This window comes from Thunnus maccoyii, chromosome 8 (assembly GCF_910596095.1).
Source record: "Thunnus maccoyii chromosome 8, fThuMac1.1, whole genome shotgun sequence".
Classification (NCBI taxonomy): domain Eukaryota; kingdom Metazoa; phylum Chordata; class Actinopteri; order Scombriformes; family Scombridae; genus Thunnus; species Thunnus maccoyii.
The window spans coordinates 29,882,860-29,887,847 of record NC_056540.1 but is presented as its reverse complement, the minus strand read 5'-3'; the positions used below and the strand labels follow the sequence as shown (position 1 = coordinate 29,887,847).

Sequence of the window (4,988 nt, the reverse complement as noted above, 5' to 3'; positions counted from 1 at the left end):
GGGACCAAGGCTTCAACGTAAATCAAGGTGATGTTATTTTGGAAGACGGTGACAGTGTGTAGATTAAAATATTTGTACAGTTTCCACATGCTTTTGTGTAATTCTTTCATAATTTGGGCTAACCCTCTTAGTACAAACAGTTTGTGTTTGGCTCTTTCTGGTTTCAATACGACAATGCCCGCATGCACAAAACCACGTCCATAAAGAAATGTTTTGTCTGTTTGGTTTGGAAGAACTTAACCGCATCCAACATCTTTGGGATGAAGCAAACAGCAACTACCGAAGCTTCAGGCTGGAGCCAAAGCAGAAATACCTCAAAGTGCCACCAATGGCCGCTTGAAGCTCCAACTGACTCGTATTCAAAAAGCGTCAATTTCTCTCTAGAAATACTAAGTCAATTATTTTTTTCAACAAGTCATTATGGTCTCAATTGCTACATTCGGGCCCTACAATAAGTGTGCTGGTGGTCATTTTGGGAAATATTGCTCTGTTAATAAGATTTGAAGACTTATAGTAGCTTGGTGTCTGCCACATGGGCGTTGATTGACAGCTGTGATTGACACTTGCTGCTCTCTCTGGCTCCGACACTCACACTGAGTCTGTTATAAATACCTGCCCTGTTAGCACAAGTTAGCTTAAGTAGCTAACGTTAGCACCAGTGTGAACCACTTGGTGTTCCCAGTAAGCTAGCGCTCGCTTCGGTTTAAGGTAGCAGGGCGTGTTTTCAGAGCATGAAAGGCAAGACCCCGCACTCCTTATTTGGAAGTTCCTAGCTGCCGATCATAAGCAGCAACTCTGGACTTCAAACCGGCTCCAGTGCAAACCAGTGGATGATGTCACACCTCGCTATATCCATCTTTGCATACAGTCAATGGGATGAACTTGAACGCCGACTGTGAGCCAGACCTTATTGCCCAACAAAATCTGGTATAAAAACTTCCCAGGAGAGTGGAGGCTGTTACAGAAGCTCATGATTCATGTATATAATAAATCAAATATGTTATGCAGGAAAAATGATCTAACAAAGTCTTGTGAGTGGTGAGAAATTGAGCCTCCTTGGGCTGTTTCTGTGCGACTTTGATCCTTGTTTAAAGGCGACTCAGGTTGATCGCAGCTCCTTATCGCCAACCACTTGATGTTTTGACAAAGTTGTGTTTGTGTGTGTGTGTGTGTGTGTGTGTGTGTGTCTGTATTGGGGGTTTAATGAGGTGTAGCTCGGTTATCGGGTATACTCTGTGTCATGCTGCTGTGTTGCTGTTAATGGTTTGCCTTTGAGGAAACAAAGTGCTGCAGTAAGCATATCAGCAGCAGGATGGGTGAGCGACACGCAGCAGCAAAAGCATGAAGGACGAGCAGGAGACCGAGAGTCACAGAGGTCAATGGTGTGTGTGTGTGTGTGTGTGTGTGTGTGTGAGAGAGAGAGAGAGAGAGAGAGAGAGAGAGAGAGACCTGTGGTTTACTCATTAACCCCTCCCTCCATGTAATGCAGGTACACACACACACACACACACACACACACACACACTGTACAATACCTCTATATATCCTTATTGACCTACATGTTCTCAAAAATGAGAATCACATGCTTTAAAAGTAAATAATCCATAAAAATACTAAACCCCCATTTGTAACACCTTTCATACATAATATGCAGCTCAAACTGTTTTACATAGATTTGCATTGAAAAAACATTTTAACACTTAAAAGATGGAAACACTCACAAAATTAAATTAAATACCAAACTACTGGTTAAAAGCATGAGTCTTAAGATATATCTTTGAGGAAAGCAAAGCATTTATTATTATGAAAGTTATAGATTATATCTTATTGTCCTGTATTTGTTCTTGTTTTCTGTAATTTTTTTTAATGGAGATTATGCTTTATTGTAAGTTACAGTACACTGTGTATTTATTTTACATCATTTGGTGAACAGTTTGGCCACTGAAGTGAGAGAGAGAGAGAAACAGAGTATCTCCATCTAAATCTCTTAACAATGAATATAATGACTCCATGTCAAAGGCTATCTGGATTCATGAGATGAATTATGGCCGATGTGTTTGTGCGTGTGTTCAGATTTCACATGTGGGATTAGAGCATCATCATCTGGCTAAAAAGGGCGGAAAGTTCAACATCTGACCACTGCAGGAACTCTGCAGATTAACAGACTGACAGACTGTTTGCTTTTCTTCCATTCAATACTATTATTACTGTTATCTAATACTATTATTATTGTTACTACTACTACTATTAGTACTAGAGCTGCTTTACTGTAACCTTCACTGATACAACTGTTATAATTACTACCAGTATTGCAACTACTGCTTCTGCCACAAACTGTAATACCGCTGCTAAAAGTATGATGCTAATGCCATTACTGCTACAAGTTATATAATAACAAGGGATAAAATGACAGTGTGTAATGTGAGAGGCGTCACTCGTGGCAATGAACCTACAGAGAATTATCAGCGACTCTGCAGCTCCTCTCGGCTTCACGCAGCTTTATATAGCGAGTTTCAGCTCATTGTTTAGCCGTCCAGCTGCAACTTCACTGTTTCGTTTCACTCTCAGCGGCTGCAGCAGGCAGCTGTTTCCAGAGAAAAAGCTCTTAAAACCCACTGTACACTACCTGCTCAGCACCAAATGGCAAATAGACAAAGTTAGCGACTAGCTGGTGAACACAGTGGAGCATTTAGCAGCTAAAGAGCCAGATATTTCCCTCAGGAGTTGGTAGACCGCAAAAACTGGATGTGGACAGACTGCTGGGTGTGAAAATAAGCAACTGTTTGCCAACAAGTTCAACAGATCAACTTAAAATGTTATGTCAGTTGTGTTCACAACAGCTCCACTGCCCCCTAGTGGCCAAAAAATTGCTAATGCAGGTTTAAAGCAAATACAACAAGCATTACAACTTACTGTTACTATCATTACTACCTCCACTGTTGCTGTTAGGCCTACACTGTCAAAGCCCGTTTATGCTACTACTACTACTGTTACTGTCACTATTATCATTAATTTCCATTATATAACTACTTAAACAACCAGTAGGCCGACTAATTACATGACTATTGCTATTGCTGTTACTTCTATTGCTATTACCGTGCTACCTCTGCTTCTTCTAATTGTCTTACTGATACTATTATTACTGCTACGACAAATACTGTTACTAATAACCCCACCATGTTTCCTGGTACCACTACTACTGTCACTTGTTCCACTATTACTACTACAAGCACCGGTACCTCTGTTACTATGATTACATCTGCTAATGTGCACTGTTTCATATTAATATTCAACCAAATAGGCAGTTACTCAAGAACATTAAGGCCCGGGTTATACTAGAAAAGACACACTTGATGGCGGGGTGAACAGCCTGGCGTCGCAGAGGGGAAGGAGAAATTGTTTAAAAACGGGGATGACAGTGCACATTTTAAGACAGCCTCTCCTGGAGGGCATTAACAGTGTTGTTCTCCACTGTACAAACAAAAACAGTCAGAAAGAGTTCAGTCAGGATACTCACGTCAAGATTTAACCATTTATTGTAACAACATGCATTTTATTTTGCTGGCGTGTCTCTACTGGAACAAATGTAAGGAAGCCTGAGCTCATAAAACCCCCCGTGGCAGAGGCTGAGACATTTGATGAAAACATTAAAAAGAAACATTAAAAAAATCACAAACAAATTAATGTTAATACAGGAGTAGGCCGGTGTTGCAGTGACGGGCAGAACTCAGCATTGTTGCACCGCCTGTTGAGAGAAATAGGTCATGAACATACATGATTTCAAGGAGGTTGTATGACACATGTGACTATAAACTGACTTCCATGCCTGCCTGAACTACTGCAAGTCTCCATAAAAAAACAAAAAGAGCTAGAGTATGAAGTGTGAAGAGTGTACGCATCGGCGATTTTGGAAAGTTACACAAATTGTTGGACACGGCCACCCCTGAGTTTCGAAAGCTGTTCTCCCATCCAACTAGCAGTTCTGATGGAGGATACTGTTGCCTTTAGCTGCTCACTCATCCTCTTAGTCATCATCATCATCATCATCATTTATGATTCTGTAATTTATTCTTTATTTTCATTGTAAATTATTATATGTGTTTTTATGTCTGTCTTGGCCAGGACGCTCTTGTAAAAGAGATTTTTAATCTCAGTGAGACTTTTCCCGGTTAAATAAAGGTTAAATAAAAAATAAATAAAAAACATCATCATCATCATCATCCTCACACCGGCAGAACTGGTCAATACGGGAGACTGACACCTCCCAGTTTCAATCCTTGATCCTGACATCCAGCCGCTCGCCTACCGGTCGTCTCTCCGCCTGTCTGTCACCGCTGTCAGGCCGGAAGCTGTGCACATGTCTGGCCTGAGCTGTCAGTCACCGTGACCTTTGACCCCGAATGTGTCATCTATCATCAGCACCGCAGTCTTCTTGTCAACAAGAAACACAACAAGACAGGAGCTTTCACACTCGCTGCTTTCGTTTCCTCTCTTCTGTCATCCCACAACTTTTTTTTCAGCATCACATGAACACTTTCCTCTCGTCTGTTGTCAGCGAGCTGAAACTCTGAAAATCCTTCAGGGTGCTTTTGTTTAACCTGGACTTTCACCTGAATAATGGTTTGTGAATTGCTCAGTTATCCTTATTTACCTTTTCAGTTATTTATTTATGCATTTCTTCTGAAATTCTGTCTTCATTCAACTCTTTTCCTACATAGTCATTGATCAATCTGTTGTTAATCTGAGTCATCCAGTTAGTGGACAAGTTTAAATTAGCATATTTTTCCTGTTTTCTTCCCATTTGGATTATCCTCACCCTGAGCACTGTGAACTCTGCTGTTGACCCGTGAAAGGCTGCAGAATAACACAGTGTCACCTGCTGTACCTACACACGAGGAATTCAGAGGAAATGATGCATGAATGTCATCCACTCAAAAAGTTACTGTTTATAAATGTATCTTATTGATGCTGTAATAATTGAGGAATTA

General features: G+C 40.8%; 1 long non-coding RNA gene across 1 annotated transcript; it reads right to left on the bottom strand.

Moving 5' to 3' along the window:
• Positions 1-3,518: 3,518 nt before the first annotated feature.
• LOC121902344 lies at positions 3,519-4,532 on the bottom strand. Its single transcript, XR_006097515.1, has 2 exons — positions 4,307-4,532; positions 3,519-3,745 (listed from the first exon to the last, which is right to left on the bottom strand). It is a non-coding gene; the product is annotated as an uncharacterized LOC121902344 (long non-coding RNA).
• Positions 4,533-4,988: the final 456 nt, after the last annotated feature.